Below are 23,583 nucleotides of genomic sequence, written 5' to 3'. Positions count from 1 at the left end.
ATGCATTAAGTACAGTTATGAGTGCAGGTTTTACAGCATATGGAAACACAAACATAAAAGCAGGCCATGAAAAATATGGAACCCCAGTGATTTGGACTTACGCTTTAGTGCGTGTCTGAAATCATAACGAGCATTTGCAACCCCTTCAATTGCATTATGTAGAAGTTCCATAAAATATTCCGCCTTAACACCAGCACAGTGAAGCAGTGAAATTAAGGACCTTGATGTTGAAGTCCTACCAGATTGATGGCTGATAAAAAGACACAAACAATGGTAATATGGGTTTCAAACCAAATTAACTTGCTTGCCAAAAGAGCTTCATATAAGGCAAGATATGATTAAGGCCACCCCCGCCCCTGCCCCAATCCCCTGCTCCAACCACACGTGCTTGCATATCACCACCACTCCACCAGTCCCTTAATATTGCAATGATTTATTTTTATTTTGCTAAAGTGCAGAACTGTCTCAAACTGCAAACGAGGTTATGCTAACACACTAAACCTCATGCAACAACCAACTGATTTTAAGTTAATTCATAGATGGAAGGTGCGTCTTCCGATCCTAATTATCACAATACACCATTTTTTAATTATACTGAAGGCCAACAGTCACATTTTGAACATCAGTTGAAAGGCAAAACTAACTGCATTGACATTTGCTCAACCAGACTTACAGTTTATATATAAGAGATATAGTTGCTTTAGGGTTACAATAGACGGATACGAAATCCCCAAATATTCAAATGTGCGTAACACTAAGTATGTACTTACAACCAAAATGCAACAATACAAAAAATTTCCCAGAATACCTTGTGGAAACTATTTCCAAGGAACTGAGAGACTGAATCCAGGACAACTTTGGATCAGCTTTTACTTTTACCATTGATGGTCGGACAACAACAGTATTATCTTGAAGCTGTAGTACAAAAGAAAGCATATTTGGTTTCAAGTAAGTTAAGAAAGTCCTTTCCAAAAAGGAAAAAAGTCCATTTTACTAAGATGAGCAAAATTTAGACTCGACATAGTCCCCCAAGCTGTTCGAGTTGGTTCAATCTGTGCCCTAGAGAGATTTATCTTTTTGTTTCTCCATGTAGAAGTTGAGTTTTAAGCTCAAATTTTGTGCACAGATAGAGAGGTGATGCCCTACGTTAGTAAAATACATAAATAATCTTCATGGATTAGGAACATTTGGTACAACATTGATCCTAGAGATACAAAATTGCATGAAAATTAATCATGAACCATGCTAATGCAGGACATGATGTTGTATGTTGTAAGTCAACCCACAAAATCTGGATATAAAACTCAACTTGTACGTGGATAAACGGAAAAGACAAATCTTATTAAGGGGTTGTGATTAGACCAACTGAAATGGTTTGAGGGAGTAGATCCCAAATTTTGTTTGCGGGGTTAAGCAGACAAAGTGAATTGCTCAAGGTAGTAAAATGGACTTTTCCCACAAAATAATATTGCAACACCATTCAAAAGCAAAACAGGACCGTAGATTTTGAATGTAACATAATATCCAGATTTTAAAACTCTTAATGCATACCCTTTTGTCAACTAGCAGAGTTCCTTTTACAGCATATCCATTATAAAAAAGACGGACCTGCATGAGAAGAGGCTAGAGAAAAAAGAACATATTATAAGAACAAAACAGTTAAATCACAGCAGATTCAGAAGACAGTAGACCAGAACAGGCACATAATTAATAAGATACATATTATACAATGAGAACGATGCCGCTTTGAAGTCGTAGACCTCACCATTGTTTCACCTCGATGCATATAATCCTGAACAAGAAACAGAAACAATCAATATACAAATGGACTTTGTATGAACCTTTACCATAAACTACTCTGTATGCATGCAGAGGCATACATATGTAGGAGCAACTTCCACAATGCTTCATTATTTACATATGTAATTTGATTTCGGAGGAACTGAATGAAAAGCAGTTCAGTGAACAATGGGTCATGTAACACAATGTAGGAGCAACTTCCACAATGCTTCCATTACATGTTGTAGTTTGTATGGAAATGTCCAATGGGGACCTACAGAGGCACCAGTGCATAGCGGAATCCTAAGGTTCAACGATAATGCAAGAAGTAGTGGGTCATGTAACACCCTGCTCCAAAATCTGCTTACAGGCGGACGAGGACCACACACGCATAGCATCTCTCTTACACTTTCGTCCTCGCTTCATGTAAAAGGTCAACCCGGAGGTATCATGTTTGGAACAACAAGGATTATAAGCAGGCCCTCAAGGTACTAAGCCACCACACCAAAACCACAATAGGGTCACATTCACATGGGCCAACAACTACTACTATTAAGGGATACTAGACTGGGGTATTACATTCACCCTACCTTAAGGGCTGATGCCCTCGGCAGCTCATCACATATGCAGACTCTCAGAACCAACCCTTGGTACATGGTTATGCCCACACGCACATGCGCATGTGCAGCGAAGGTTTATGCTCTGAATACCATCTGTAACACCCTGCTCCAAAATCTGCTTACAGCTCAGCTCCACACATGGAACGGGACCACATACACATAGCACCTCTTTCACACTTTTGTCCTTGCTTCATGTAAAGGTCAACCTGGAGGTGCTATGTTTAGAACGACAAGGATTATAAGCTAGCTCTCAACTCCCCCTAAACTTCCAAGTCACTAAACCTGACCACAACCGCAATTGGGCCACATGGGCCAACAACTACTGCTAAGGGATATTGAACCGAGGCATTACAGGTCAACAAACATGACATGGGAGGAAGCAATAGAAAGGGACTTGAAAGAATGGCATGTACCTAAACAATTGTACTGGGTAGGAGGGCATGAAAATTCACGTGCCTGAACCATGAACAGGATCTAGACCCCCCACCCCCTAAAATATCACTGTTATTGAGCCTTTTATATATTTATTTTCTTTATCTCTTTTCCCCCCTTTGCTGGTGGCTCATGTTGTGTATCAACTCTAGCCTACCCTTGCATGGGGCTAAAAGGCTTTTTGTTAATTATAATGATGATGATTGTAGTTTGTATGGACAAATCTGAGAAATGAGCCTATTTTACTCAGGGAACAGGGGACTATGCCATTCTTGGTATAAACTAAAAATGGTAAACAATCTATCGAGCCCCCTAAAATATTATCCATAAATTAAAAATGTGATTAATAACTAAAGGTTTCTTTAAAAAAACTGACAAGCTGTGGAAATAGGGCCAAGTGTACAAACTTTTGACTTCTTTCCCTTGATAATTCTGTTGGGACATTTCTTAGCCAAATTTTCAGATATGAAGCCAGTACCATCAGTGTGGATCAAACGCTTCTCATCTGTAATATCAACTTTCCCATGTTCGTCCTGAAATATCGCACTGAAGATACATGGTGTATGCTCAATGGTAATAAGACAATATTGAAGAGGAAGCAATTACTTACCCGGCAGGGTTCATCATCAATCAGTATAACATGAACTGTTGACAAATCAACGTCCAGTGTTTCAGTTTTGGATAGTATCAAAGAAAACCTGCATCAAAGAACATAGGTTTAACACACCCGAAGGGTGAGGATGCATGCTCATGTAGAATACAATAACATTTGATTGTTAGTTTCCTTTTTCAGCCACAAGAATTGCAAGAACATAAGAACACTCATAATCTAAAAAATTGGCACCCTTTGTAGTGCACCTCTTTTTGGCTATTTTCTGAAAACTCAATGTTATTTATCATAGCAGCAGAATTTGTAGTTCCCTAACACTTTATCAACACCCAGAAAAGCATGCGCATTGTGCCCGTGAGGTGCCTTTGGCTGTTGGAACAGACATGCTTAGTTAAGCTTAACAGGTAGATGACAAACCTTTTCATATAATTTGCCAAAGTAGGAGCGGTATGGATATGCATGAACAGTTTGCGGCACTGATCAACAGTTTTGTGGGAGAGAATATAACTCTCATCCTCCGACTCAGTGCAAATAAAGTAGCAGCTAACAGATGAAGTGCATTTCTTGATTTCACCTTGTTCATGTCTTTCTTTTTCTTCCCTTTTTTTCCATCCTTGTAAGCTGAAAAAGATAAACCAAATGAAAACAATCTATCAACTTAGAAGTGCAAGAAATGCTAGTGCATAGGTAAATGCAAATAAATTAAGAGGTCTACAGCTGCAATGACAATGCATTGTGGAGTGGGTAAACATCTACTCACTCGACTCACTAAACACACCATGGGAACATGTCACCAAGAAATTCATGACCAATACTTATGTCAAGTGCTGAAATGTGTTGACCCTAGTGGCTAGCACAAGAAAATGTACAAACATGCGTGGAGTCAAGAATATATAATTATAGGAAGGATAGATTGTATATGAATCATGGGTTGTATTGCATTGAGCCTCGAGGGCAAGAAGCCTTCCCGAGATATTTCCTATACTACCGAATATACTCTAACATCCCCACGCAGTCGTAGCGGTAGCAACACGAACAGATAGAATGGAGAACAATAGAGACATCCTCCGCAGTCATAATACCGGTGTGAATGTTATGGCTGGAGCGGAAACCAAGAAGAGCTCATGCAGATGATAGCCCCTTAGTGTCAAAGTAGTCGAAGCCGTGGAGGAGGGCACAAGTCCAAAGCGGCAACATAGGCGCACTAGTACACAAAATCAGCAACCTTTTCCCAACATGTTCAGCAGGTCGATGATGTTACAGCCCATATATCATCTAGGCCCATATTGGCTCATATACTGGCTATATATATGTCCATCTGGACTAATGGAGATTCTCTCTTGACAACAATCATCAAAGGTAACATGGAATCAAAGCATGGTTTAGGGTTGGGATTAGACTAATCTAATTTCCACCTAAAGATCCATTTTTTCTGCCGCTGCTCGCGGCCCCGTTACTTCCGCCGCACGTGCAGCGACGTCGTCTCCGCCACGCCACCCATCGCAGCTGGGCGTCGTCTCCACCACACCGCCCGTTGCGACTGGGTGCCGTCGTCCCCTCCGTCTCATCGTCTTCATCCCCGCTTCCCGTCGCGGCTCCATCCCGTCGCCGCCGTCCGCCGGTACTTGTCTCCGTCGCCAGCTCCGCCGCCAGTCGCGGCTCGTCACCGCCGCCCGCCGCGACTCTTCCTCGTTGCCGCCGTCTTCGGCACGTCGTCCTCGACTTTCTGCTCGGGTCGTCGCACGCCAGAGGACCTCTGTAAGCATCTAGGCCCTCAAGGTATGTTTCGGTGATTAATGACAACCATTATTGTGACTAATGAGTTTGTGCAGCTTAAAAGATCATTATCGCTCATTTGGTCATATGTCAAAAGAGGCCCCTCAATTTCATTATTCAAAAAGGCGATCTCGGTATTCAACTCAATTTTATGTCAAGGATAAGGATCTTTCTAGTCCTAAGTGTCACAAGGTTGAGAAGGACACTTAGGTTAGTATAGGTTTTATAGTTTTGTAGTGATCGCACTATTAAGAGGGGTTAAAGCTTAGTAACTTGAGCATGGACATGGTCATTTGAAAATGGATGCACACTATGGTCACTCAGGTTTCTAGAAGTTCAAATAAGTGGTTCTCAAACTATATCTCAAGAATATTTGGATTTCATTCAAGACTCAAATCAGAAAAGACAAAATCAGAAAAAGTCTATACACCGGTTTAACCGACGCTCTCAATTTTCCATACGTCGGTTAAACGAAGTCAGCAGAGTCTGGACAAATTCAATACACCGGTTAAACCGACGTGTTTGAATTTAACGTCGGTGCATTGGTCCAGAGTTGGTTTTTCCAGGGAAATTCAAGTTCTATTCACCGGATTAACCGACGCTGTTTGAATCAAGACGTCGGTGCAATGGACCAGTGAGATGGTTTTTTCAGAGGAATTTTAAAAGTTGTACTCACCGGTTAAACCGACGATAGGTTTGAGTTAACGTCGGTGCAGTTGTCCAGAGACTTGGTTTTTCAGTGGTTCAGTGGACAACTACACTCACCGGTTAAACCGATGCTACGTCGGTTAATCTGCCCCAGTTGTAACGGCTAGTTTTCAGAAGAGGCAGTTTACATTCACCGGTTAAACCGACGATGACAATGGGGGGTACGTCGGATTAACCGGCGCTACGCAGTTTTCTGGCAGCTTTTCTCCAACGGCTCTATTTGTGTGAGCTGCCTATATATACCCCTCCAATGGGTCATTTCGCCCACTCTTGACACCAGGCAACATCCAAACACTCATACCATAGTCAAGAGCCACCTTGAGCTTCATCATTCACATACTTGTGCTTTCAATCAATCAAGAAGCAAGATTAAGGACTTGAGTAGAGAGAAGCTAGTGTGCATCCGTTCTTGGTGATCGGTTCTTGCTCAAGTGAAGGCCTTAGCTTGTTACTCTTGGTGATTGGCATCACCTAGGCGATCTTGGTGATCGAGGTGTTTCTCGCGGAGCTTGCCAAGGATTGTGGAAGCCCGGAGAAGAAGATTGTACGTGGCTTGATCTCCACCACGCCGGGATGGTGAACGGAGACTCTTAGTGAGCGCCCTCGTCTCGGTGACTTGGGAGGTGACAATACTCTTTGTGAGTGTCACAACGTGGATTAGGGGTGTGTGCCAACACATCGATACCACGGGAAAAAATCCGGTTGTCTCTTGTCCATTCCTTTTATTCAAGCATTTTCTTTCATGCAATTTACTCATGTGCTTGACTTAGAGATCATAACTTAGCTCTACCTTGCTAGGCTTTACTTTGTTTTAGCTCTCTTAGCTTGTGTTAGAAGCTTAGTTATCCGGTTGGTGAATTGGTGCCCTACTAGCATTGCATAGGTTAAGGTTGCTTTACTCTGTTTTAGAATTTGAAAAAGGCCCAATTCACCCCCCCTCTTGGTCCATCGATCCTTACAACCTCCTCTGTTCCAGTGGCGGAGCCAAGATTTCGAGCTCTGCCCCCTGCTCTGCTCATCCATCCGCCCCTGCTCCGTCCGTCCATCCGCTCAATCCGCACATCGCGGATTCGATCTGGGCCTCACCGTCTGCTGCTGTGGTGATTTCGCCTACACTGTGGTCCTCTGCTGACTCCTCACGGTGACATCTGCTCTCTGTCTCAGCTCTTCTTCAACATGTCGAATCCTAGTGCCATTCAAATTCCACTGCAGTTTGATGGTCACAACTACAGAGAATGGGCTTTTTGTGCTCAGACAGTGCTAGGTGGTTATGGTCTTGCTTCACATCTTACTGGCACTACACCGGTTGCTACGGTAGATAATTCTAATGCTAGTACAGTCACTGCTTGGATCAAAGATTATGGCAGGGTTAAGACTGCCATAGTCACTAGTGTTAAGCCATCTTTCATGATGAGTCTTGCGCCTTTCCAGACTACCAAGGAGATGTGGGATTATTTAAAGAAAAGATTTGTTCAGGTTAGTGATGCTCATCTGCACACTTTGATGCAAAGTCTCCGTGGACTTCAGCGAGATGACATGACCATTGATGACTATTATAATGCCTTTGATCGATTCATGGGACCAGTACTGTCCATCCATCTACTGCAGCATGTGATGGGTGTTCTAAGAAGACCAAGTTTATTGAGAAGTTCCTGATGTATCAGTTCGTTATGGGATTAAGGTCTGAATTTGAACCTGTTCGTGTGCAGCTTCTTAATACATCTCCCACTCCATCTATTTCAGATGTGTTGGCCTCATTGACTGCTGAAGAGGCTCGACTTCGTTCCTTGTCACCTGCTCCTCCGGTGATAGCACCTTACAGTGTTCTTGCAGCTGCTGAGAAGGCTAGTACATTTGTTGGTGGTCCTTCTACACCCTGTGAGCATTGTAAGAAGACTAATCATCGTTCAGAGAATTGTTTCAGCAAGTATCCGGAGAAGCTAGCTGATTATCGTGCTCGTCGTGCTGCTCGTGGTCGTGGTACGACTACCACTCCTAGGGGCTCTGTGTCTGTTGCTGCTGCCTCACCTGTTCGTGCTTCTCAGTCTTCTTGGGTCCTTGATTCTGGTGCTTCTTTTCATGTGACTTCTGATTCATCTCAGGTGGTTGATTGCAAAACTGTCCATGATGGCACTTCTGTTCAGACAGCTGATGGTACTTCTTGTTCTATTACTCATCAGGGTTCACTTTCCACTGCACACTTTACTGTACCTAATGTATCTCTTGTACCTCAGTTGTCCATAAATCTCCTTTCAGTAGGCCAGATTATAAATCAGAATTGTTTCATTGGATTTGATGATTCACCTTGTTTTGTTCAGGATCGTCGAAGTGGGACTGTTATTGGGATTGGCCATCGCCGTAGAGGTTCCTCTAACCTCTACATTTTGGACACCTTGAGTCTTCCCTCTTCCGCTGGCTCTATCGCTCGTGTATCGTCGGTTGCATCATCAGCCTCATCCTTCGCCAAGTGGCATCATCGTCTTGGGTCATCTATGTGGGTCTCGCTTGTCGACCTTAATAACTAGTGGTTGTCTAGGTCAAACATCTATTGAGTCTAGCTTTCAGTGTAAGGGGTGTACACTTGGCAAACAGATACAACTTCCATATTCCTCTAGTACATCTCATTCAGCTAGACCTTTTGATCTTATTCATTCAGATGTATGGGGTCCTGCACCTTTTACCACTAAGGGTGGTCATAAATATTATATTATTTTTATTAATGATCACTCTCGGTATACTTGGATTTATTTTCTAAAACATCGTTCCGAGTTGTGTGCCATTTACAAATCTTTTGTTCGTATGATACATACACAGTTTTTCATTCCCATAGAAGTTTTTCGTTCTGACTCTGGTGGTGAGTATTTATCTGGTGTTTTTCGCCAGTTTTTGGCCTCAGAGGGTACTCTTCCTCAACCTTCTTGTTCTGGTGCTCACGCTCAGAATGGTGTTGCTGAGCGCAAGCATCTCCATCTTATTGAGACTGCTCGAACCCTTCTGATTTTCTCCTTTGTTCCTTCTCACTTTTGGGGCGAAGCTATTTCCACTGCAGTATATCTCATAAATAGACAGCCATCATCCAAATTGACAGGAAAAAGTTCCGGTCAAGTGTTGTTTGGTACTTCACCTCGTTATGACCATCTTCGGGTTTTTGGATGCACATGTTATGTCCTGCTTGCACCTCGTGAGCGGACAAAGTTGGCTGCTCAGTTAGTTGAATGTGTGTTTCTGGGGTACAGTCGTGAACATAAGGGCTATCGTTGCTATGATCCTTCCTCTCATCGTATACGTATTTCACGTGATGTGATCTTTGATGAGACTCGCCCTTTATTTTATAACTCCTCTACTCAATCCTCGTATTCCCCCATAGAGTCCACCACTTTCATGTGTCTTCCTCCACCAATTCCACAGCCTCTATGTCACCCACCATCCCCACCTCCACCTCCACCTCCTCCCCCACCATCAAAACCTCCTGTCACACAGGTTTACACTCGTCGTCCTAGAGTGCCTCCGTCCGATCCCCCTTCGACCAATCCTAATACTCCTGTTTTAGATGAATCTAACAATATTGATGAGTCTCATGTTATTTCTGATGAGTCACATGGTGGTCCAAGATATAATTTACGAGATTGTACCTCTATTGAGTCTCCTGACTGGTTGGGTTTTCCACGTGTGAGTGATGTTCTGGCTGAACCATCTACTTTCAAGGAAGCTTCTAGTGTTCCTGAGTGGCAGTCTGCTATGTCAGAGGAGCTTGCTGCACTTGACCGCACTGGTACTTGGGAGATTGTTCCTTTGCCACCACATGCTGTCCCTATTACATGTAAGTGGGTGTTCAAAATCAAGACCAAATCAGATGGGTCTATTGAGAGGTACAAAGCTCGCCTTGTTGCTCGAGGCTTTCAGCAGACTCAGGGACAAGATTACAATGAGACTTTTGCACCAGTTGCACATATGACTACAGTTCGTACTATGATTGCAGTGACTGCTAGTTGTTCTTGGACTATCTCTTAGATGGATGTCAAAAATGCCTTTCTTCACGGTGATTTACACGAGGAAGTTTATATGCAACCACCTCCTGGTGTTGATACTTCTCCAGGTTATGTTTGTCGTCTTCGTCGTGCTCTATATGGCCTCAAACAAGCTCCTCGTGCTTGGTTTGAGAGATTTGTTTCTGTAATAATGGTTGCTGGTTTTTCACCTAGTTCTCATGATCCAGCCTTATTTGTTCATATTTCTCCACGCGGTCGTACTCTTCTTCTGCTCTATGTTGATGACATGCTCATCACGGGTGATGATGTTGAGCATGTTTCCTTAATCAAGAAGCATCTTAGTCAACCAATTTCGGATGACTGATTTGGGTCCACTCAGTTATTTCTTGAGAATTAAGGTCTTGCAATCTGACAAGGGATATTATATCTCTCAATCTAAATACATTCAAGATCTCATTGCCCGATCTGGTATTACTGATAATCGCATAGCTGCTACTCCTATGGATCTTCACTTGCAGCTTCGGCCTACTGATGGTAACCCTCTTGAGGATCCTTCTCACTACCGTCACATTGTTGGCAGCCTTGTTTATCTTACCGTCACAAGGCCTGATATTGCTCATGCGGTTCATATTTTGAGCCAGTTTGTGAGTGCCCCCACTTCGGTTCACTTTGGGCATTTGCTTCGTGTGCTGCGATACTTACGGGGGACCTCCTCTCAGTGTTTACTATATCCTCGTGGTAACCCACTTCATCCTCATGCTTACTCGGACTCAACTTGGGCTAGTGATCCAACATATCGTCGTTCTGTCTCTGGTTATTGCATTCTTCTTGGTTCTTCTCCTCTTACATGGAAGTCCAAGAAGCAAGCTGCTGTATCTCGCTCTAGTACAGAGGCAGAACTTAGAGCACTTGCTACTACTACTGCTGAGATTATTTGGCTTCGATGGTTATTGGCTAATTTTGGAGTTTCTTCTGATACCCCCACACCTCTCATGTGTGATAACACTGGAGCCATTCAGATTGCTAATGATCCTGTGAAACATGAACTTACTAAGCATATTGGTGTTGATGCCTCTTTTACACAGTCTCATTATCAACAGAAAACTCGGGCCACGTTGGACCGGGCCGTTCCGGGTCCTCAACCCCCGTGCCAGGCACAAGCTCGAGCCGCGTTGGGCCGGGCCGTTCCGGGTGCTCGAGCGCATTGGACGCGTGGCGTATCGTCTACAGCTCCCGGAAGGCGCCCGTCTGCATGATGTCTTCCACGTCAGCCTCCTGAAGCAGCACCACGGCGACCCTCCAGGAGCGCCTGGCTCCCTCCCTCCTACTCAGGATGGCCACACTGTGCAGGTTCCTGAGAGCGCCTTGCAGGCCCAGCAGCGGCGTGGTGAATGGCGCGTCCTGATCCAGTGGCGCGGCTTGCCAGAAGAGGAAGCAACCTGGGAACGTCGTGAGGACTTCACTGCTGCGTACCCAGAGTTCCAGCTCAAGGACTAGCTATTTTCGAAGGCCGGGAGAGATGTTATGACCAGCCTCACGTACAAGAGGCGAGCCGCGCAAGGTGGCTAGGCGACTGGTGCTCCAAGGCCCAAGGGGGCCACGCTATCTTCATATTCTTATTAGTAGTGGGTTTTATTGTTAATTAGCGTGACTATAAATACTTGTGTAAGACTCTTTGAGAAATTAAGCAGAAACATATTATTGTTTCCGGCTTCCTCAAGGGAGCCGGCCCTAGCCCTAGCGCCTCCTCCTGTTCGTGCGCAGACCACGACGCCATCTCGCCGCCCTCGTCACTCACGCATCCCTACAACCTCCGTCCAATCCCCGGTAGGGCTAGGCTTCCTAACAGCCTGGTATCAGAGATGTCAGGTTCCCTTCCCACGTCCACACTCCCGCCGCCAGCCCCTACACCGTCCGCTCCTCCGTCCTCGCCAGTCGACGTGCCCACCATTTCCTCTGCTTCCACGACGTCGGGGGCGCCCATCACCCTGGAGTCCCTGGACGCCGTGGTCGACCGAATCGACCGTAGCGTCGATGCGATGCAAGCCGCCTGGGCGGGGTTGCTCCAGCCGCCGCCCCCACCCCATCCGACACCGCCCCAGTCACCACCGTCGGCGCCCACAACATCGGCCCCCAAGCCGGCGGGATTTTCCTTCGGGATGCCCCAATCGGCGGCCGGCGGTGTTCCCCTCCACCTGCTGCGCTTGCCCTCATCGTCGTCTCCAATCCCGACGTGGGCAATGGGATCGGCGTCCGCGTCGGTCTACACCTCGGCTATGGCGACCACGCCGGCCGCTACACATGCGACGGCGCCCAGCTTCCCTCCTCCGCCCGCTCATGCCCAGAGCCCCCCCTATGGCGGCCTGGAAGGGACCTCCGACGACAACCAGTTGATCAGTGCTCCTACTGGTCCTCCAGCCCCACCGCGGTACTACAAATTGGAGTTCCCGACGTTCGACGGCGGGGTGGATCCGCTCAATTGGCTCAACCAGCGCGAGCAATTCTTCTGTGGCCAGCGTACCTTGGCTTCGGATCGCACCTGGCTGGCCTCGTACCATCTTCGCGGCGCCATGCAGATGTGGTACTATGCGCTAGAGCAAGATGAGGGCATGCCCTCCTGGGAGCGCTTCCGCAATCTGTGCCAGCTCCGCTTCGGGCCGCCAATGCAGGGCACACAGCTGGCCGAGCTCGCGCGGCTGCCCTTCCTCTCGTCGGTCCAGGACTACTCGAACTGCTTCAACGCCGTCCTCTGCCATGCACGTGACCTCAACCCTCTTCAGAAGGCCGAGTTGTTTGCGAGCGGCCTTCCCGAGCACATCAAGGCAGACGTGATGCGCAGCCCGCCAAATCTTCAGACGGCGATGAACTATGCGCGGGCGTATGAACGCCGCGCAGTCGCCCTCGGCGCGGCGCCGGTACAGCGCGGCTACCGGCCTCCTGCAGGGCGCTCTACGCCGCCAGCGCCACCTCGTCCGCAGCCCGCCGCACCCACAGGAGGGGTGATCGCTCCCGCCCAGCCGCCAGCGCCCGCGCCATCACGCTTTCACCGCCTCTCGCCGGTGGAACAACAGGAACGTCGTTACCAAGGCCTATGTTTCAATTGTGACGAGCCATACGTCCGCGGCCATGTGTGTCAGCGCCTCTTCTACCTCGTCAACGACGACTACGTCGATGATGACGTTCCAGCGGAGGCCGCGGTGGCAGCCGTATTCCAGGAGGAGTTCACGCCTGCCCCTACACCCCTGGAGTCCACGTGCGCGGCCCCATCCGCAGGGGATCCGCCCACGGTGTCCCTCAACGCCCTCGCAGGCGTCCGCACAAAAAACTCTATGCTGTTGCTCGTCACCGTACGTGGCCAACGGTTGGTGGCCCTCCTCGACTCCGGCTCGACGACGAACTTCATCCACGCCGACCTCCTCAGTCGCCTAGGGCTGACCACAACTCCGCACCCCTCGCTGTGTGTACTGGTGGCTAATGGGGACCGGGTGCCGTGCCAAGGGGTCGCCCGCGACGTCGTGCTCACCATCGGCTCTGAGTTCACTGTCACATGCTTCGGCATCACCTTGGGCGAGTTCGACCTCATCCTGGACGTCGAGTTCCTCCGGACGCTCGGGCCCATTCTGTGGGACTTCGAGAGTCTCTGCATGACCTTCACACGCCGCGGCCGCCGCATCCTGTGGCGCGGGTTGGGCGCACCACACGTCGACACCAAGGCGCCCAGCACCCACGCCATCGCCGCCTCGACCGGGCAGCCCCTCCTCGACCGCCTACTACTTCAGTTTGCCGCGGTCTTCAACGAGCCTCGCGGCCTACCACTGGCGCGCCCGTACGACCACAGGATCCACCTCCTGCCGGCTACCGCTCCTGTCACTGTCTGACCCTACCGCTACCCACAGCTACAGAAGGACGAGCTGGAGCGGCAGTGCTTGGCCATGTTGCAGCAGGGGATCATTCGGCCCAGCACCTCGTCGTTCTCCGCCCCAGTGCTCTTGGTCCGCAAGCCGGACAACTCCTGGAGGTTCTGCATCGACTACCACACCCTTAATGCGAAGACCTCCAAGGACAAGTTCCCGATCCCGGTGGTGGACGAGCTCCTCGAAGAGCTACACGGCGCCATTTCTTCACGAAGCTGGAGTTACGCTCGGGCTACCACCAGGTGCGCATGCACCCAGACGACATTGGCAAGACAGCGTTTCGCACTCACGAGGGGCACTACGAGTTCTTGGTGATGCCTTTCGGCCTCTCCAACGCGCCAGCCATGTACCAGGCGCTGATAAACGACGTCCTCCGCCCATACTTGCGCAGGTTCATGCTGGTGTTTTTCGATGACATCTTGATCTACAGCTCGTCTTGGATGGAGCACCTGCAGCACGTCGTCGTCCTACGGGCTCTTCAGGATCACCACCTCCACCTCAAGCGCTCCAAATGCTCATTTGGGGCATCCTTGGTGGCCTACCTCGGCCATGTGATCTCCGCTGGGGGTGTGGCCATGGATGCTGACAAGGTGGAGACCGTGGCTTCGTGGCCTGTCCCGCGCTCCGCTCGTGCGCTGCGGGGTTTCTTGGGGCTGGCCGGCTACTACCGGAAATTCATCCGGGACTTCGGGATCATCGCCGCCCCGCTTATGCGTCTCTTGCGGCGAGACGCATTCGCTTGGGATGAGAGCCGAGGCGGCGTTCCGGGCGCTTAAGGGCGCCCTCACCACCGGCCCAGTACTCCAAATGCCGGACTTCGACAAGGGCTTCGTGATGGACAGCGACGCTTCGGGTGCGGGGTTTGGTGCCGTCCTCCACCAGGGCGCCAGACCCCTCGCTTTCTTCAGCCGATAGTCTGCTGCTCGACATCTCAAGCTCGCTGCGTATGAGCACGAGCTCATTGGTTTGGTGTAGGTTGTTCATCACTGGCGTCCGTACTTGTGGGGGCGCCACTTTTTGATCCGGACGAACCACTACAGCCTCAAGTACTTGCTGGACCAGCGCCTCTCCACCGTACCTCAGCACCAGTGGGTCAGCAAGTTGTTCGGCTTTGACTTCGCCGTGGAGTACCGCACGGGCCGCCTCAACGTCGCGGCAGACGTTCTCTACCCTCTTGGGGCTGTCCTTCGCCTACCTCGACGACGTCCGCCGCACTACGGCCGCGGCACCCGATGCTGTACTTCTACTGGAGCGCCTCCACGCAGGCGAGCTGCCTGCAGCTTGGCGCGAGGATGTAGGGCTCTTGCTGCACGGCTTCCGCATCTTCGTCGCCGATGTCGGCGACCTTCGCCAACAGGCCCTGCGACTGGCTCATGGCGCCGGTCATGAAGGGGTCCAAAAGACGTTGCACCATCTCCGCTCGGATTTCTATATTCCGGGCGATCGTTCACTGGTGCAGGACTGGGTGCGCACCTGTGACACGTGTCAGCGCAACAAGACCCAAGCTCCGTGGCCGGCGGGGTTGATGCAGCCCCTAGATGTTCCGTCTCAGGTGTGGGCGGACATCTCCATTGACTTCATCGAGGGGCTTCCAAAGGTGGGCGGCAAGTCGGTCATCCTCACCGTTGTCGATCACTTCTCCAAGTATGCGCATTTCATAGCGCTCGGCCACTCCTACACGGTAGCGTCGGTCGCCCACGCCTTCTTCGACGGCGTCGTACGTCTACACGGCTTCCCGATGTCCATCGTCAGTGATCGCAACCCGGTGTTCACCGGCAATGTCTGGCGTGATCTGTTCAAGATGGCGGGCGTCACGCTTCGCATGAGCACAGCCTTCCACCCTCAGACAGGCGGCCAATCAGAGGTGGTTAACAAGGTAATCGCAATGTATTTGCGGTGTGTGGATTGGCTGTCCTGGGCGGAGTATTGCTATAATACGTCCTTCCACACCGCCCTTCGCGCCACGCCGTTCGAGGTGGTGTACGGCCGTTCCCCGCCGGCCATCCAGCCGTACCGGCCGGGAACTGCGCGTACTGAGGTTGCGGACGCCCTTCTCCGCAGCAGGGATGAGATGCTCGCTGAGGTCCGACAGCGTCTCATCTGTCGAAGAAGTACTACGATGCCAACCACAGGGATGTGGAGTTTGAGGTCGGCGCGTGGGTGTGGCTGCGTCTCCTTCACCGCATGGCGCAATCCCTCGACCCCTGTGCCAGGCACAAGCTCGGGCCGCATTGGGCCGGGCCGTTCCGGGTGCTCGAGCGCATCGGACGCGTGGCGTACCGTCTACAGCTCCCGGAAGGCGCCCGTCTGCATGATGTCTTCCACGTCAACCTCCTCAAGCAGCACCGCGGCGACCCTCTAGGAGCGCCTGTCTCCCTCCCTCCGACTCAGGATGGTCGCATTGTGCAAGTTCCTGAGCGCGCCTTGCAGGCCCAGCAGCGGTGTGGTGAATGGCGCGTCCTGATCCAGTGGCGCGGCTTGACAGAAGAGGAAGCAACATGGGAACGTCGTGAGGACTTCACTGCTGCGTACCCAGAGGTCCAGCTCGAGGACGAGCTGTTTTCGAAGGCCGGGAGAGATGTTATGACCGGCCTCACGTACAAGAGGCGAGCCGCGCAAGGTGGCTAGGCGACTGGTGCGCCAAGGCCCAAGGGGGCCACGTTATCTTCATATTCTTATTAGTAGTGGGTTTTATTGTTAATTAGCGTGAGACTATAAATACTTGTGTAAGACTCTTTGAGAAATTAAATAGAAACATATTATTGTTTCCGGCTTCCTCAAGGGAGCCGGCCCTAGCCCTAGCGCCTCCTCCTGTTCCTGCGCCGACCACGGCGCCATCTGGCCGCCCTCGCCGGCCTTCGCCTCGCTCGTCGCTCACGCATCCCTACAACCTCCGTTCAATCCCCGGTAGGGCTAGGGTTCCTAACAGGGGTGTTGCAGCCCATATATCATCTAGGCCCATATTGGCCCATATACTGGCTATATATATGTCCATCTGGACTAATGGAAATTCTCTCTTGACAACAATCATCAAAGGTAATAGATGAGCCGACTGGATGGCGATGGAGGAAGGTGCAGCTAAAGAGTGCAAATGCTTCTTCCTTCGGCAACATCAACGGTGGTGTCCGCGAGATTGCAGCAATTAGCACGGACTTGAACCGAGAGCCAGCATGACGAAGCAGATCAACAGCATGGGAAGTGCCACCGCCTGAAGAGGTGGCGACACTAGCAATGATGTCCTTATTACGAGCGCCGGCGCTGCAGCCAGGAAGGCGCAGCGACAACCTCGTCCTCGGGAGTGTCAACTATGCAGCGGCGACTATTTTTATTAAATACGTCAACATAAACCACTCCAAACCACCCCATAGCATTTGAAAACCAAACCGCACCACCCCATCAAAGGTAGAGGAAGGTGGAGATCCGGAAGTAGTGCAGGAGCATGCTGGTGGTGGTACTTTTAATTGCTACGTGCTACTAATGGCTAAGACGATGAGCACGACTAGTTAAGTAAGCTGGAGGACGTGCACAACAACTGCTCGACGCTATTAGTATCCCAAGCCAAACCAAACCGTTTCTCTTGTGAAACCAAACCAAACCGGATTGATTGTTAGAAAAACCATTTCCCACCAAATTGAAGTAGAACCAATGCAAAATCCAAACCGTTGCAACCGGTTTCCACCCAAGTCATTAGCAGCTTGACGAAACAATACGGCGACGCAAACCCGACCTCAGATTGGGAAAAAAGAAACGCGGCATCAAGATAATCCCTGGGTACGGAGCCCCACGGCTCTGCAGCCCACCAATGATGGCGGCGCAACAGCGCGATGAAGGGGTGTGGTGCACGGGGCAAGGCGAGGTGACCCCGATGCATCCCGTCCGACGATGGATCTCGATGAGGGTGCCAGCCCTGAGCGGAGCGTAGTAGCCCGAGGATGACGTCAACAAGCGTCACGACGGCCCACCGCTCCAACCCCGGTGCTCTTAGGGCTTGTTTGGTTGAAGGCCTCACCCAGGCAGCTGCTGCCAAGCAGCCATCCTGGCCCCTGGCGCACGAAATTGAGGGCCTGGATGAGTTGCCTGGCATAGGCAACTTTCCCAGGGTGCAATCCAAACAAGCCATTATAGCGCGGCAGCCCCGCGCCCGCCTCTGCGACCTCCGTAACCGCGCACTTGTGCTCAAAGCAGCGATGGCACAGGCGCAGGAGGAGATAGGGTCAGCATTGGGCCAAATGCACAGGAAGGTTCGACGAGGCAGCCCGACAAGATCGAACGACGAGATCGAATCACCATGGGAGAGGTAGGTATTTGCTGCTGCTTGACCACAACGGACGTGGCAGATCGGAGGGATCAGCCGTGCATCATACGAGGGTGGTGCCCCTGGTGGAGATCAATCTTCCTAGGGACGGCGCGAGGGCAGCAGAAGCCGGAAACCTAGGGTTAGAAATCTAGACTCGTGATACCATGTAGGAAGCATAGATTGCATATGAACCGTGGGTTGTATTGTGTGTTGCATTGAGCCTTGAGGGCGAATATATAGGAACACAAGACTCGGAGGGCAAGAAGCCTTCCCGAGATATTTCCTATACTACAAATATAACAATAACAATCATAATATGTATTGTTGCTAGTAACCAATAAATCCAAATAGATTTTGCATTACAAGAACTGAGACTCACCGAAAAAACGATATAGCCGCAGACCCAAAACAATACCATCTTCAGCAATCTTATGGTACAGTTGGCAGTAGAAATCAGTGTTATTGTCTGAAGGAACCATAAACTTTACTACAAGAACATTATCATCACCCAGAACTTTTTGAAGGTAAGTCCTCTTATTATCCATATACGGCCCCTGATTCAATCAAATAAGGTTAAAAATATAAGGTTGGTCCCTAAAGTTCCTGAAAATAATTCTAGCCCACAAATGCAAAATTCGCCAATCCAGGTCCCTTAACCCATTAATGTCATTGGCATCCATCCTTCCATTCATATATCAATGGAATTTGATGCATCGTTTGTCAAATTATATAACTGCATATTAATGTTTTAGGACATGTTACGCAAAGTTTGATAAGAATTGCACATCATAATTGAGTTATATGCACCTTTATGTCAATAGAAATATCAGCCAATTCCCCAATTATCGTGTTTGCAGCATAAAATTCTACCCTATGATGAGGATAAATAGTAGAATACTAGTATTCATGCAACCGCATTTACGTAAACAATTTGCAGTGCATGACTCTCTCAATGAAACTGAGTGAAAATCCATCAAACAATTAACCTACAGAAATAGGAAATGGCAAAAATTCAAATCACAGAAAACTCAGAGCAAAATATGACCTTTGCAATAAACCTACATATGGACTCGGCATTGTATTTCGGACCGTCCTTTCATTCTATTAATCCTACACGTTCGAGAAAAAAAAACAACATATGTGCACACACATGCATGTTGCATATGGAAGCTAGATTGGTGAGAAGTTAAAAGCAATTAACACAAATCGAACAATGTAGAATGACTACTTGATGTGAAGAGAACAACAACAATAAAATGAAACTCAAATACAAAATAAAAATATTGGAAACGTCACAAACCTTCAAGACAAGAAATATGGAATCCCCTCTTATCTCAATCTCACAATGGCATACTTTTGTTTTACTTGGATCCGAATCAAGATTCTGCAGACATCAACGAGTAAATGGAGCCCCATTGAGGTTAGGACATAAAAATACAATAATAACCTATTACATGAAATTTAAGTAAGGCTGAAATGATGAAGCATCAAAAGCCAAGTGCCCCACGCATATCAAAGGGAACTCATGACATCCGCAGATACAACTTTTACATAGTTTGTTTCATTTTAGGTTAAAAAGCATTAGTCTTGACAAGTGTGACAGTCCTATTGTGAGGAAATAGAAACAAGAAAACCACTACAAAAATGACCTTTGGCCTATCTGATGCAGGTCTATTGGATGCCTGAAAATTCTTCCGGCCAAAGCTGCTCCAAATTTCCGACTCAAAATGAGCAATGGACAGGAGCTTCAATGATTTAATATAGTCCACGGTCAATACAGCTTCATCTGCCATTTTATTCCTATAAGGTGAAACAAAGATGTCTTAGCAATAGCATTGCACAAAAAAAAAGTTGCTTTTTGTCTCAAATAGGTAGCTGATATTAGGAAGAAACCACATATTTGTTTTAGAAATATGTAATGGTACATGAACAAAGGAAATATATTCTGAGTCCATTTGCTGACAGGTTCACAAAACCCTGCACTTCGTAAGCAGTATGTTCCTGTAAGAAAATGGAACTGAGAGACTTACTGACAAAGATAAGAGAGTATCAAAAATCTCCTGATGAACTCCAAATCCTCCAGCGTGCACATCTGCGGGCTTGCCGTCTTCCTTAACTCATTTACTGTGATTTGAGGGATGGCCCTGAATGCATTTTCTGTGACAGCATTCGTCACCGGTTTTGGCAGCATTATTGCACACTCTGGGCCCAAATGACTTCCTAAGGGTCCAACTCTCTGAAGACATGTTAAAACATGCTGCAAGCGGCCTGAGGCAGACTCACTTCTTGGATGTGTAGGAACCATCTCGTGCTTGGGGCTACCAGTCTGAAGATGGTTCCACATCTCAGATGCTCTGCCATTTCCAAGACTTTCAGCCAGCATGATAACACCATGAGGTACAATAGAAATCAGTTCTTTGATACTGTCACCAAAATGCGTAGGCATCTGGTTTGCCTGAGAAGCCATTCCAGCGACATCGTTGTCAACTTCAATGCAATCCTGGTTCCAATCCCTTTGGGAGATGCAATCAGATGGGTTGCCAACTGCCATCATCACCGGAGATCCCTCCTGACCTTGACTCTCGTCCATCACCATACAATGGTTTGAGAGGTCCGAAGCAATTTCTTCCATTTGGACGTCGTTGTGATACTGCGGCCCATGTACAGATTCATCTGTTGAAAACAAGATTTTGTTATCGGGAAAGCATTAAAGAGCTATTTTCAAGACGAAAGTCCCACTACGTTGCATGCACACAACAGTGCGCAAAAAAAAAACAGATGCCTAGTAAAATCTGTCCAGAAATTTCGAAGTCAACATCTGCAGCTAGCCAACAGGGTTTAGGCAACAGCCAAGCTTGCACAACTAAATTCACAATATTCTTGACCGCAACAAATCCATAGTCACAAATTTCAAATTTTGATAGTGGAGATGAGAATGGCGTATTCCTATTTGAAATTTTAGTGGTCATCTCAAAAAATAGCAGTCTGGAAACACCCATCGCTGAAGCACAAAAAGCGACCAACGCTGCAGCCGCATTGTACAGTACTTTCTCCCCCCGTCAATTTTTTCTTAAAAAAAGCACCATCAAGTGAAGAAGCATTGGGGAATCGGACTTCACCTCTGAGGCAAGGAGAGGAGGAGCTGCAGGCGGCGCTCTCGGCGGTGGGTACGGCCTGCGCGTTGAGCGCGAACGCCTCTTGCCTGGCAAGCGTGATGATGTAGCCGGTGAGCGTCCGCACCTCCCGCTGGGACCTCCGGATCCTCCGCAGGATGCGAACCGCGGGTGCTTCCCCGAGTGCCCCGAGCTCGCGGCGCGCCGGTTCTTCGGCGACCTGCCCCAGCCTCCTCTCGAGCTGCGCGAGCTCCGCCGCGACCGCCGACGGCAGCGCCGCCTGAGATGGGCCGGGACTAGGCTGCATAGCTTGGGGTGGGGTCTCGCGGCGAGCCGCAGCGGCGGTGGTGGAGCGGAGAGGCGATTCGGAGGGGGAGGGACTGGCGTCAAAGCGCAATGCGGCTGTTCGGCTGATCCAATTTCGGCTGGTCTCGACTACTATTTATTTTATTATTCACTGTATCAGCCGAACAGCTCTAATGTGGAAGGGGGTGGCGCACAGTCGCCGACGGCAGTGGGGTGTTTGCATTATCACTGGGTGTGGGGCCCGTGCCGCACTGCGAGAGATGGGGCGTGTGGTAAAGCCGACCTTGCGCTCCAGGGCGAGGGCGGCGCGTGGCGGGAAAGTAGCGCGGTTTTGGGTCGTGGCATGTGGGACCCACGGCAAAAGGGAGTAGAGCAGGGGCGGGTCACCTCAGCGTCAACTCGGGGCCGTGTTTTGTTCCTGTTAGAAACCCGGCATGCACATTTCTCGAGAGAAAAATTTAGTATGCATGGAATAGTCTATTTGAAAAATCTTTTTAGGAATGGATTTAATTTTTTGCGACGAATCTAATGACGATAATTAATTGATGATTAGCTACAGTGATACTACAGTAACCATTCTCTAATTACGCGGTCAAACGCCTCATTAGATTCTTCAGAATTCCTAGCGCAGAAATTTCGGAGTTGGTTTTGTAAATTGATTTTATTTAGTACCCCTAATTAACAATCAAAGTACTTAGCATGAACTTCCTAGCATGAACCAAACAGGACCCGAAGGTCTAAAGCCTATAAAAGGCTCTTTGTTATATGCAAAATTCAAAATTTCGAATTTTAAAACTAGCACATGCATGGAGCACTAAATTTAGATGAAATAAAAAAAAACTAATTGCATAGTTTTATTGTAAATTACGAGACGATTGTAATGAGCCTAATTAGGACATGATTAGACACTAAATTGCTACAGCAATTGCTACAGTACCATGTGCTAATGATGGATTAAATAGTCTTAATAAATTCATCTTGTAGTTTACAAACAAGTTCTGTAATTAGTTTTGTAGCATTACTGTAGCATGATTAGATGATGGATACTGCACAACTCCTACGCTAATTCCCAAGACGAATCTAATGAGGCCTTGGACCGCATGATTAGAGAATGGTACTGTAGCATTACTGTAGCTAATCGTCGATTAATTACCGTTATTAGATTCGTCGCAAAAAGTTACACCATTCGTGAAGATGTTTTACAAATAAACTTTATTTTGTGGCTCATGCATAGATTAGCACGAATCACTGTTCATTAGCACAAGTAAGCAAACGGGGCCAAAGTCTATGACAAGTAGGAGCTCGTTGCACAAACTTTATCCTATTTGGTTCCAGTTGAGTTTTTAGAATGGAGAATCTTCCATGCATGAATTCCAGAATGAAATCTATTTGTAAAATCTCTTCAAGGATGGGTGTAACTGTTTATGACGAATTTAATGATGATAATTAATTGATGATTGGCTACAGTCAATCTGTTCTGCTGGCTTGTCAGCCAACCAGCCAGCATTGTTTTTCTCTCACACCAAATCAGCACCAGCCACCAGCCAGTCAACAGTACTTTTCTCTCACAACAAATCAGCACCAGCCGCATTCAGCCAAACAGAACGAGTGATGCTACAGTAAATATCCTTTGATCATGCGGTCAAAAGTCTCATTAAAGTTGCCAGTGATAGGTGGGACCCATGATAAAAGGCAGTAGAGCTTCACGTCAGCATCAACTCGAAGGTCTCAAGCCTAAGGCCATGTTTAGGTCCCAAAAAATTTTCTACAGTACTTATCACATCGAATCTTCAACATATGCATAGAGCATTAAATACAGCTGAAAAAATAATTTATTATACAGTTTAACTGAAAACAATGAGACGAATCTTTTAAACCTAATTAGTCTATAATTAGATATTAATTGTCAAATAATAACGAAAGTACTATAGTACCAAAATCCAAAAAAAATCGCAAATTAAACAAGGCCTAAGAGTCTATGACAAATAGGCGCTCATTGCGGAGACCTTCACTCCCCGTGTGATTTTTGAATTTTTTTT

General features: G+C 48.1%; 1 pseudogene; it reads right to left on the bottom strand.

Annotated features, from left to right (window-relative positions):
* The window catches only part of LOC120681665, a 32,681-nt pseudogene extending 11,032 nt beyond the window's left edge, over positions 1–21,649 (bottom strand).
* Positions 21,650–23,583: the final 1,934 nt, after the last annotated feature.

The sequence above is a fragment of the Panicum virgatum genome, chromosome 7N (genome assembly GCF_016808335.1).
Source record: "Panicum virgatum strain AP13 chromosome 7N, P.virgatum_v5, whole genome shotgun sequence".
In the NCBI taxonomy this organism is placed as follows: domain Eukaryota; kingdom Viridiplantae; phylum Streptophyta; class Magnoliopsida; order Poales; family Poaceae; genus Panicum; species Panicum virgatum.
This window is presented reverse-complemented; position numbering and strand designations above follow the sequence as displayed.